This window comes from Felis catus, chromosome A1, assembly GCF_018350175.1.
Source record: "Felis catus isolate Fca126 chromosome A1, F.catus_Fca126_mat1.0, whole genome shotgun sequence".
Classification (NCBI taxonomy): Eukaryota; Metazoa; Chordata; class Mammalia; order Carnivora; family Felidae; genus Felis; species Felis catus.
The window spans coordinates 83,974,067-83,987,085 of record NC_058368.1 but is presented as its reverse complement, the minus strand read 5'-3'; positions in this window follow the sequence as shown (position 1 = coordinate 83,987,085).

Below are 13,019 nucleotides of genomic sequence, written 5' to 3'. Positions count from 1 at the left end.
TTTGGGTTTTCCGTGTAGAATGCCATGTCCTTTGCAAAGTGTGAACGTTTGACTTCTTCCTTGCTAATTTTAATGCCTTTTATTTCTTTTTGCAGTCTGATTGCTGAGGCTAGGACTTTCAGTACAATTCTGAACAACAGTGGTGAGAGTGGACATCCCTGTCACATTCCTGACCTTAGGGGAAAATCTCTCAGTTTTCCCCCATTGAGGCTTCTATGGGGAAGCTGTGGGTCTTTCTTACGTGACTTTTATGATGTTGAGGTATGTTCCTTCTATCCTAACTTTCTTGACAGTTTTTATCAAAATAGGATGCTTTATTTTGTCAAATGATTTTTCTGTATATATTGAGAGGATCCTGGGGTTCTTATCTTTTCTTTTATTAGTGTGATATATCATGTTCATTGATTTGCAGATATTGAACCAACCCTGCAGCCCACAATAAATCCCACCTGATCATTGTGAATAATTCTTTGAATGTATTGTCAGATTTGATTTGCTAGTTATTGTTGAGAATTTTTGCATCCATGTTTCTCTGGAAAATTGGTCTGCAGTTCTCCTTTTTAGTCGGGTCTTTGTCTAGTTTGGGAATCAAGGTAATTCTGACCTCACAAAATGAGATTGGAAGCTTTCAGTCCATTTTTATTTTTTGTAACATTTTAAAAAATAGATAATTTTGGAACACTTTAATAAAAATAGGTATTAACTCTTTTTTAAATGTTTGGTAGAATTCCCTGGAATGCCATCTGACACTGAACTCTTGTTTGTTGGCAGATTTTTGATTACTGATTTTGTTTTTTTACCAGTTATGGATCTGTTATAATTTTCTATTGTTTCTTGTTTCAGTTTTGGTAGCTTATATGTTTCTAAGAATTTATCCATTACTTCCAGATTGCCCAATTCATTGGCATATATTTGCTCATAATAATCTCTTACTATTGTTTGTATTTCTGAGATGTTGATTGTCTTCTCCTCTTTCACTCATGATTTTATTTATTTGGGTAATTTCCTTGTTCTTTTTGATAAATCTGCCTAAGTGGCTATAAATTTTAATTCTTTAAGGAACAAGCTGCTAGTTTCGTTAATCTGTTTTACTGGATTTTTTTTTTAATTTCAATATCATTGATTTCTGCTCTAATCTTTATTATTTCCCTTCTGCTGGTTTTTGGCTTTATCTGATGTTCTTTTTCAGCTTCTTTATGTGTATGGTTAGGTTGTGTATATGACACATTTCTTCCTCCTTTAGGATGGCCTGGATTGTTATATATTTCCCTCTTTTGACAACCTTTGTTGCATCCCAAAAGCTTTGGACTGTTGTGTCTTCATTTTCATTGCTTCCATGTACTTTTTTATTTCTTCATTAATTTTTTGGTTAACCCATTCATTTTTAGTAGGATGTTCTTTAATCTGCAAGCCCTTGTGTTCTTTCCAATTTTTTTTCTCGTTGTCTTTCCAAAGTTTTTCTTGTGGTTAATTTCAATTTTCATAAGGTTGTGGTCTGAAAATATGCATGTGATATCAATCTTTTTGTCCTGGCTAAGGCCTGATTTATGGTGCAGTGTGTGATCTATTCTGGAGAATGTTTCATATGCACTTGAGAAGAATGTGTATTCTGGTGCTTTAGGATGAAATGTTCTGAATATATCTGTTTAGCCCATCTTATCCAGTGTGTCAATCAGAGACATTGTTTCCTGATTGATTTTATGCTTATATGACTTGTCCATTGCTGTAAGTGGGGTATAGAAATCCCCTACTATTATTGTATTATCAATGAGGGTTTTTTTTTTTTATTTTTGTGATTAATTTATTTATGTATTTAGTTGATTCCTAGTTGGGGTATAAATATGTAATATTGTTAGATTTTCTTAGTGGACAAACCCCTTAATTATGATATAATACCCTTCTTCATCTCTTGTTACAGTCTCTATTTTTACATCTAGTTTGTCTGATATAAGTATGGCTACTTGCTTTCTTTGGATGTACATTAGCATGATAGATGGTTTTCCATCCCCTTACTTTCAACCTGCAGGTGTCTTTAGGCCTAAAGTGAGTCTCTTTTAGGCAACATATTGATTAGTCTTATTTATTTATTTGTTTGTTTACTTATTTATTTATTCATTTATTTTCCATTCTGATATCCATGTCTTTTGTTTGGAGCATTTAGTACATTTACATTTAAAGTGATTATTATAAGATATGAATTTAGTGCCATTGTGTTGCCTGTAGAGTTGGTGTTTCTGGTGGTGTTCTCTGGTCCTTTATAGTCTTTGGTGCTTTTGGTCTTTTTTGTTTTGTTTTGCTTTCTGTCCACTTAAAGAGTCCCCCTTAAAATTTATTGCAAACCTGGTTTAGTGGTCACAAACTTCTTTAGTTTTTGTTTGTCTGAGAAACTCTTTATCTCTTTTTATATTCTGAATGACAACCTTGCTGGATAAATAATTCTTAGTTGCATATTTTCTGATTTTGCATATTGAATATATCCCACCACTCTTTTCTGGACTGAAATGTATCTGTGGACAGATCTGCTGAGAACCTCAGTTTTATTCCCTTGTAGGTTAAGGACTTTCTTTCCCTTGCTGCTTTTATGATTTGTTTCTTGTGTGAGTATTTTGTGAATTTGACTAGGATATGCATTGGTGATGGTTGATTTTTGTTGAATCTAAGGGGAGTTCTTTGTGCTTCTTGAATTTTGATGTCTGTGTCTTTTCCCAGATTAGGAAAATTTTCAGTTATAATTTGCTCACATAAACCATCTTCCCCTTTTTCTCTCTGTTCATCTTCTCAGACTCTTATAATATGAATGTTATTCCTTTTTAATAAGTCAGTCAATTCCTTAAGTCTTGCATTATACTCTTTTCCCTTTGTTTCCCTCTTTTTTCCTGATTCATTCTTTTCTATAATTTTACCTTGTATATCACTGATTCACTGTTCTGCTTCATCCACCCTTGCCGTCACGACATCCATTTGAGATTGTATCTCAGTTATAGCACTTTTATTTTCAGTCTGACTAGATTTTAGTTCTTTCATCTCTACTGAAAGAGAGTCTCTTGTGTCTTCTATGCTTTTTTCAACCGAAGCTAGTGTTCTTATATCGTTTTAAATTATAGTTCAGACATCTTATATATATTGGTGATAATTACATCCCTGGCCATCATTTCTTTCTGTTCTTTTTTTTGGGGGAGGTGATATATTCGATCTTGTTATTTTGGAGGAAGAAATAAATAATAAAATTAAAATTAAGTTAAAAAAATTACAAACAAAACAAAACAAAATCAAATAAAGGAAGAGAGATCCTAGTTGTGTTTCAGTATTCTTATTGAGAGAAGCTAGATAGAAAAGAATAACAAGGAAGAAAAAAACTTAAAACTTAAAAATAATATAATAAAGAATACAAAATAGAATAAAAATAAAATATTACTCATTCTGTATCCAAGAAAGAAAAGAAAAGAAAAAAAGAAAGAAAGAGAGAGAGACACAAACAATACAAGAAAAAACAAAAACATTGGATATGAAAAAATGAACATGAAATCCAAATGAATTTAGATCCAGTTTTCCCTAGAACTGAAACTGAAACACACTACTGTCCATAGACTTAACAATTTGAAGAGATTTGTGCTGGTATTTTTAGGGGATTTGTAGTTTATATGTATAGAAATTTATCCATTTCTTCAAGTTTGTTCAATTTTTTGGTAGTTTCTCATAACATTCTCTTGTGATTGTGTATATTGCTGTGGTGTTGGTAGTTATTTCTCATCTCTCATCTGTGATATTATTTATGTGGGTACTTTCTCTCTCTCTGTCTCTTTCTCTCTTTGGTAAGTCTGGCTAGAAGCCTATCAATTTACTTCATTTTTTTCAAAGAACTGGACCCTGGTGTCGATGGTCTGTTCTATTGTTCTTGTAGTTTCTATATAATTTATTTCTGCTCTAATCTTCATTTTTCCTTTCTTCTGCTGTATTTAGGCTCCATTTGTTGTTCTTTTTCTAGTTCCTTTAGGTGTAAGGTTGGGTTCTTTATTTGAGATTTTTCTTGTTTCTTGAGGAAGACCTGTTGTGCTATGTGCCTCTCTCTTAAGCCTGCATTTGCCACATCCCAAAAAGGTTCCAAAGATTTTGGACCATGGCATTTTCTTTTCTTTTTTTTTCTTTTTTTTAAATTAAGTTTATTTATTTTGAGACAGAGAGTGCAGGGGGAGGGGCAGAGAGAGAGAGAGAGAGAGAGAGAGCGAGAGCACAAATTTCAAGCAGGTCCCACACTGACAGTAAGGAGCCTGATGCGGGGCTTGAACTCACAAGCTGTGGAATCATGACCTGAGCTGAAATCAAGAGTTAGATGCTTGACTGAGCCACCTAAGTGACCTGGACCATTGTATTTTTATTTTCATTTGTTTCCATGTACTTTTTAATTTCTTCTTTTATTTCCTGGTTGACCCATTCATTGTTTAGTAGCATGTTATTTAACCTCCATGTATTTGTGGTATTTCCACATTTTGTTTCCTATGGTTGACCTTTAGTTTCATATTGTTGTTGACTGGCTGGATCTGTGACTGGCATGGGCTGGAGGTCCTAGAGCTTTCTGTGCTATATTTATTCTGTAAGGAACACCAAAACTGAAGTGGGGATCGTTCAGAATAATTCTTATGCTCTCCAAACAGTGCTTTTAAAACTGAAGTGGGTACCAGCTAGAGTGTCCCAAGTCTCAAAATGCAGAGTGCACCTTGGCAGTATAGCTGAGGCTGAACTAGGTGTTATCTGGATTGCCCACAGACTGCCTGTACAGAGGGTGCCCTTGCAGGACAGCTGAAACTTAAGGAGGTGAAGACGAGAGATCATGGTGTTCTCCACACATAAGGTACCCTGACAGACAACTAAATCTAAGGTGGGTTTAATCTGGTATATCTCAGGATGCTCCACATAGTGAGTGTCCTGGCAGGGCAGCTGGAGCTGAGACAATGTGTGAGCTGAAGAATCCTTGGAATTTGTGCAGAAGCTGCCCTGGAAGTATAGCTTTGCCTGAAGTTCATGCAAGCTGGTGTTGACAGGGATATATGCACAGAGGAAACAGCAAGATAGCTGAACTTGAAGTGGTGCTCCAAAGCTATCTGTGCAAAGTGTGTACTGGAATGGTGACTAGGTTTGAGGCAAGGTATAGAATGGGAGTTTCTGGGGGTGCTTCATGCTGAGGGCACCCTGGCAGGGTAGCTAAAGTGGGTGTGGTATGGTGTGGTGCCTGGTGCCATAGTAGGACAGCTGAAGCTGAAGTGGTCATGTCAGTGTATCCTAGAGTGCTCAGCACAGAGAGTGTCCTGGCTGAGTGAATGATCCAAGGTCAACATGGGCAGGAATATTTTGTGGATATTCTGTGGGGGATATTCTGTTAGTTGGGGAAGCTGGATCCAAACCAGATGTCAGCTGGGAGGTTCTGGAGCACTCTGTGCTGTGGTGCCCTAGCAAGCCATCTGAAATTGAAGTAGTGTGGCCTTGGAGTGTTCCATGTGCTTTGTGCCTGGGTTACCTTGGCACAAAGCTTGAAGCTGTAGTTAATACTAACCAGAGCTGTCCTGGTTGGACAGCTGGGGCTGGTATTGGCTAGAGTCCTATGGCTTACTGAAGTGGCAGGCCAGTTAGGGGGACTGGATTTTACACTGGCCTGTTCTTTCAAGGTGGAAGTGGATTGTAAAACGTGTGGCCGTCCCTCCCACCCAGAGAGAATCCCAGAAGCTCATTCACCATTTGTCAGAGTTCTGGAGCTGACTTTTTTTTTTTTATATACTTGCTCTTTTAAACCTCAGCCTTGTTTTTCTATGCCTAAGGACAGACTGGTCTGCCCCAGCTCCCTCAGTACTATCCCTGCCCACTTCAGTTCATAGTATCAGGTGTGGGGGTCCCATTTGTTACTGCGTCTCCATCTCTCTTGCTATTCCTTTTGCCTTTTCCTCTATCTATTCTTGTACGGAAGCTCTTAATTCACCCTTTTATTCTTCTTCAAAAAGAAATGTTCTATCAATAGGTGCAATTTTGTGCATTCCATGGAAGAAGCAATTTCAGGGTCTTCCTCTCACCATCTTGATGACTTCTATTTTCTAGGTGTGTTTAGAATTGAGGAGAATTGCTATGAGCTAATAGTAGGAAAGTTTTGTTAATAGTTTGAGAAGAGTGATCTTGGAGAACACAATGGTTAATAAAATAGTTGAGGATATTGCATTTGTAGGACAACCCTGAGATATCCATTTGAGATTCAGTTTAGAAATTTAATTAAGCATGTTTAGTAGGTAATACATGAAATGTAGTCAGCATGATGTTGTTCAAATAGTAATCACTTAATGTGTTAACTACAATTAATTCTATTAACCAACAATGGCAAGAATAATGACAATAGCAACTGTTACCACTACTTTTACAGACTTAGCGTTACTAGAATGGAGAAAACATGTCAGATTCATTTACACTTTTCTAATGCTTATAATTTGCAGCATATAATAGCTGTTCTATAGCTGGTTGTTTAATTGAATTGGTCAATGTGGATGAGTAAAGACTGAATAACCAGTATTCTGTATGCATCAATTAATGACACCCCTACCCCTACACATTCACTCTAATCTGTGATTAGCCATTTTTGACGGCTTACCTGGTTTACCCTCTAACATTCAGTATATCTACTCAGAATTACAATGTTATATAAATTGTACATATTTGTGCATGAACTATTTTTCCGTCTAGAGGGTTATAAGCTATAAATTTTGAACTTTTGTTAAAATTTCATAAATATTTGTCTAGACAGGTCTTTTAATAAACTGTATTAAGCAATTGAGAGGACTTTAAATCTTGAAATCCAAGTCATTCAATTGCAGCAAATATTAAAGTACATCTTTAATATTTTTCTCACTTCCAAATTTTTTTTCAAATCTTTTCCTCAGAAATTCTTATTTGCATCTTGAATCTCTCAAACAAAAACTCAAACTTTATTACCTTTTCCACTTTCTTTCTATATCCCTTCTCTTTTTATTCTATTTCATGATCTTCTGTGTCTTAATTTAAATGTTCAAAACTAAGTTTTATTTCTCCAAATTTCTTACAACATGTTCTAGTTTAATATCTCATCTTATGTTCTTATCTCTCTGAGCAGTTTAATCAGAATTCCCTTTCAAAAAAGTCTTTTGATTACACACTTTTTCTTTTAAAAAATTCTATTCATTTCTTTTGATTTCTATCTTCTATTTTAGAAATTTTCTTCAAAATCTGGTGACCCCTGATTTTTTGCTGATGAGGATATCTTCGGCAAAAGCATATCTTAACTGGTAAGCATCACAGAACTATGATTTCAATGATTCATTTGGGAAGCCCTAGAATAATCAGTATTCTGGTTATTCTCCTTGGAATGGTCTGTTTCCATTGAAAATAATCTGTCCGACTAATGTACCAGGTTACTCCTCCTTTAAGCTTTTGCAGTTTCTTCCAGCATAATTTAACTTCCTTCTGAGCATTAGCCATTGCCAACCTAATAGTTTGCCTTTTTTTAAGCTTTAATAAGTCAAATACTGTTTAAGCTTCTGCTTTCCAGCTTCTAAAACTTTATTGCTGTTGTCTTCTTTTCCAAGCTCCTGGTCCTTGTGTATTTATGCATTAAGCATAATAGTTTCCCTAATGAGTTTGTAAACGTGTATATAGAGAGACATATGGGAATAGAGCTTTCCTTAATTTAACAAAACTACAGTATGTAGAAAATATCTTTCAGGTAACATCTTCTTTCATTAAGATATAAGAATTTGTAAATTTACATGTAAAAGCATATAGGAATAGCTGTATGCTTAACTCATTGAAATTATACTGTGTATCAACCTTTCAAGTAGCATCTTCTTTTATTAAGATATATGTTTTTGTAAGGTATGTGTAAAATCATATGGGGATAGCCCTGTACTTAACTCATTGAAAGTATACTGTGTATAAACTTTCTTTCGAGTAATGTCTTCTTTAAGATATGTTTTTGTAAAGATATGTGTAGGAGTATATGGGACTAGCCATATGTTTAATTAATTGATACTACACTGTGAAAAAGAAAAAAAGTAAATTTTATGTTTTCCTTACTTTTATTTCTGAAAAGTGTTTATTATTTATTTATTTTTGGGACAGAAAGAGAGAGAAACAGTAAGAGAGAGGGAGAGAGAGAATCCCAAGCAGGCTCCATGCTATCAGCACAGAGCCAGACACGGGGTTTGAATTCAGAAACCAAGAGTTTGTTGCTTAACAGACGGAGCCACCCAGGTGCCCCTCCCCTTGCTTTTAAGGGAAAATTTACCTGAATTAATAATTCAGTATTGATAGTTTTATTTTCTCAGGATTTTCATTTGACACCTCCTCTTTGGTATGTTGATTATTTAGAGGTACATTTGCTTTCCATATAAATAGGTATTTTCCTGAAATGTTTAAATTTTTATGCTATTAATTTCTAGTCTTATATCATTATTATAATTTTAGCTATTATATATTTGTTTAGGTTTATTTTGTGTACTATGATGTGACCTATTAATAAATGTTTATCTGCCTTTGAAAAATTCATTTTTTCGAATGTCATAATTTCTTGGATATTATATTCCATTATTTTTCTATCCTGCAAAATGGGAGTCTTGATTTTTTTTTCATTCAAAGTTTGTTTTTTACTTTTTTGAATCAGTAAGAAAAGATCAGTGACAATTTCAGAGGCTACTTTGGGCCCACTGGAAATTAGGCTGATTTCTAAAACAAAATCATAAAATTCCATTCCATAAAAATTCCATTTGTTGAACTAATTTAACACTTATTCTTATCTTTGTGCTTAGTAATATGGACTCAGTATGAAGACAGTGATCAAATTCAAAAGGATTTTTCCACATAGTTACTAAGACTGACAAGGAGTGACCTACTATTAAAGAAAGGAATATTTTAAGGTGGAAGTAAATGTAACAAGTACTATTATTAAAAAGTATTAATGGTATATTGTGGGACAAGAGAGTAAAAAAATAATGAAGTTAGAACACTTAGCTACATTTCATCTGGCCATGTATAGTGAAACAAGTGGCTATTCTTACAATTCTTCCTTCTCTGAATTTTTTAAAGATATTCCTACAATCTTCCTTCTCTGAATTTTTTTTTAAGTTCTCCAAAATACCCAACTCATACAGCTAAATTTTTTTTAATGTTTATTTATTTTTGACACAATGAGAGAGACAGAGTGCAGTCATCAGAGGGGCAGACAGAGGGAGACACATCAGTCTGACTGTGGCCCCAGTGGTGGGCTGGGGAGAGACATTGGGTCTGAATGCAGCCCCATCCTCCAACACAAGTTATTCTGGACAACAAAGGGAAGTGCCCTGGAGTTTGGAGCTACCATAGGGATTACCCAAAATGATGAAACATAAGAATTCTCCTCAAAAGAAACTCCAGGAAGTGGCGACAGATAACAAATTGATCAAAAACGATTTAAGCAATAATGGAATAAGAATTTAGAATAATAGTCATAAAATTAATCATGGGGCTTGAAAAAAGCATAGAGGACAGCAGAGAATCTATTGGTACAGATCAAGGGACTAAGAAATAGTCATGAGGAGCTAAAAAATGCTATAAATGAGGTGCAAAATAAAAGGAAGGTGGCCGTAGCACGGACTGAAGAAGTGGAGGAGAGAAAAGGTGAATTAGAAGTTAAAATTATGGAAAAAGAGGAAGCTGAGAAAAAGATTAAAAAAATCCAGGAGTATGAGGGGGGAACTAGAGAACTAAGTGATGCAAACAGAACAATATCAGTATCATAGGAATTCCAGAAGCAGAAGAGAGAGAGAAAAGGCCTGAATGTGTACTTGAACAAATCATAGCTGAGAACTTCCCTGATCTGGGGAAGGAAAAAGGCATTGAAATCCAAGAAGCAAAGAGAACTCCCTTCAGATGTAACTTGAATAAGTCTTCTGTAGGACATATCAGAGTGAAACTGGCAAAACACAAGTATAAAGAGAGAATTCTGAAAGAAGCTAGGGATATATAGGCCATGACCTACAATGGTAGACACATAAGGGTAGTAGCAGACCTATCTACTGAAACCTGGCAGGCCAGAAAGGAATGTCAGGAAATCTTCAATGTGATAAACAGGAAAATATGCAGCTGAGAATCCTTTATCCAGCAAGTCTGTCATTCAGAATAGAATGAAAGAAAAAGGTTTTCCAAAAAAAAAAACAAACCAAAAACTGAAGGAATTCATCACCACTAAACCAGCCCTACAAGAGATCCAAAGGGGGATTCTGTGAGTGAAATGTTGCAAGGACCACAAAGGACCAGAGACATCACTACAAGCATGAAACCTACAGACATTACAATGACTCTAAATCCATATCTTTGAATAATAACATCGAATGTAAATGGACAAAATGCTCCAGTCAAAAGACATAGGGTATGACAGTGGATAAAAATACAAGACCCATCTATTTGCTGTCTATGAGAGACTCATTTTAGACCTGAGGACACCTTGAGATTGAAAGTGAAGGGATGGAGAACTATGATGCTCCTGGAAATCAAAAGAAAGCTGGAGTAGCCATACTTATATCAGACAAACTAGACTTATATCAGACAAACTCGAGATGAATAAGGGCATTATATAATAATTACAGGGTCTATCCATCAGGGAGAGCTAACAATTATAAATGTGTATGCACTGAATATGGGAGCCCCCAAATATATATAAACAATCAATCACAAACATAAGCAACCTTATTGATAAGAATGTGGTAATTGCAAGGGACTTTAATACCCCACTTAGAGCAATGGATAGAACATCTAGACACAAGACCAATAAAGAAACAAGGACCCTGAATGATACATTGGATCAGATGGACTTGACAGATATATTTAGAGCTCTGTATCCCAAAGCAAAAGAATATACTTTCTTCTCAAGTACACATGAAACATTCCCCAAGATAGATCACATACAAGGTCACAAAACAGCCCTTCATAAGTATACAAGAATTGAGATCATACCATGCACACTTTCAGACCACAATGCTATGAAACCTGAAATCAACCACAAGAAAAAGTCTGGAAAACCTCCAAAAGCATGTAGGTTAAAGAACACCCTACTAAAGAATGAATGGGTCAACCAGGAAATTAGACAAGAAATTAAAAAATAAATGAAAATAAATGAAAATGAAAATACAACAATCCAAACGCTTTGGGATGAGCAAAGGCAGTTCTGAGAGGAAAATATTACAATCCAGGCCTATCTCACGAAATAAGAAAAATCCCAAATACAAAATCTAACAGCACACCTAAAGGAAATAGAAACAGAACAGCAAAGATACTCCAAACCCAGCAGAAGAAGGGAAATAATAAAGATCAGAACAGAAATAATATAGAATCTAAAAAAACTAGAGCAGATCAATGAAACCAAGAGTTCGTTTTTTGAACAAATAAACAAAATTGATAAACCTGTAACCAGGCTTTGCAAAAAGAAAAGGAAATGAGCCAAATAGATAGAATCATGAATGAAAATGGAATTATTACAATGGATCCCTAAGAAATACAAACAATTATCAGAGAATACTATGAAGAATTATATGCCAACAAACTGGACAACCTGGAAGAAATGGAAAAATTCCTAAGCAGACACCCACTTCCAAAACTTAAATAGGAAGATAGAAAACTTGAACAGACCCATAACCAGCGAAGAAATTGAATCAGTTATCAAAAACCTCCCAACAAGAGTCCCAGACCAGATGGCGAACCTGGGGAATGCTACCAGACGTTTTAAGCAGAGATAATACCTATCCTTCTTCAAGCTGTTCCAAAAAATAGAAAGGGAAGAAAAACTTCCAGACTCATTCTATAAGTCAGCATTATTTGATTCCCAAACCAGACAGAGACTCAGCAAAAAAAGAGAACTAGAGGCCAATATCCCTGATGAATATGGATGGAAAATTCTCAACAAGATGCTAGCAAATAGAATTTATTAGCATATAAAAATAATTATTCACCATGATCAAGTGGGATTCATTCCTTGGATGCAGGGCTGGTTCAACATTCACAAATCAATCAATGTGATACATCACATTAATAAAAAAAGGAAAAGAACAATATGATCCTGTCAATCGATGCAGAACAAGAATTTGACAAAATTCAGAATCTTTTTAATAAACCTCCCCGAGAAAACCAGGATAGAAGGAACATACTTAACCATCATAAAAGCCATTTATGAAAAGCCCACAGCTAGTATCATCCTCAAAGGGGAAAAACTGAAAGCTTTACCCCTGAGATCAGGAACACAGCAGGGATGTCCACTCTCACCGCTGTTGTTTAACAGTGTTGGAACTTCTAGCATCAGCAATCAGACAAAAAAAAAAAAAGGAAATTAAAGGCATCAAAATTGGCAAACATGAAGTCAAATTTTCACTTTTTGCAGATGACATGATATTATGCATGGACAACACGATAGACTCCATCAAAAGTCTGCTAAAACTGATACGTAATTTCATCAACGTCTCAGGATACAAAATCAATGTACAGAAATCAGTTGCATTCTTATACACTAATACTGAAGCAAAGGAAAGACAAATAAAGAAACTGATCCCATTCACAATTGCACCAAGAATTATAAAATACATAGGAATAAACCTAACCAAAGATGTAAAAGATCTGTGTGTGAAAACTACAGAAAGCTTATGAAGGAAGTTGAAGAAGATACAAAGAATTTGAAAAACATTCCGTGCTCATGGATTGGAAGAATAAATATTGTCAAAATATCAATACTACCCAAAGCTATCTACACATTCAATGCAATCCCAATCAAAATTGCACCAGCATTCTTCTCAAAGATAGAACAAGCAATCCTAAAATTTGTATGGAATCACAAAAGGCCCTGAAGAGCCAACGTAATTTTGAAGAAGACCAAAGCAGGAGGCATCACAATCCCAGACTTTAGCCTCTCCTACAAAGCTGTCATCATCAAGACAGCATGGTATTGGCACAAAAACAGATACATAGATCAATGGAATAAAATAGAGACTCCA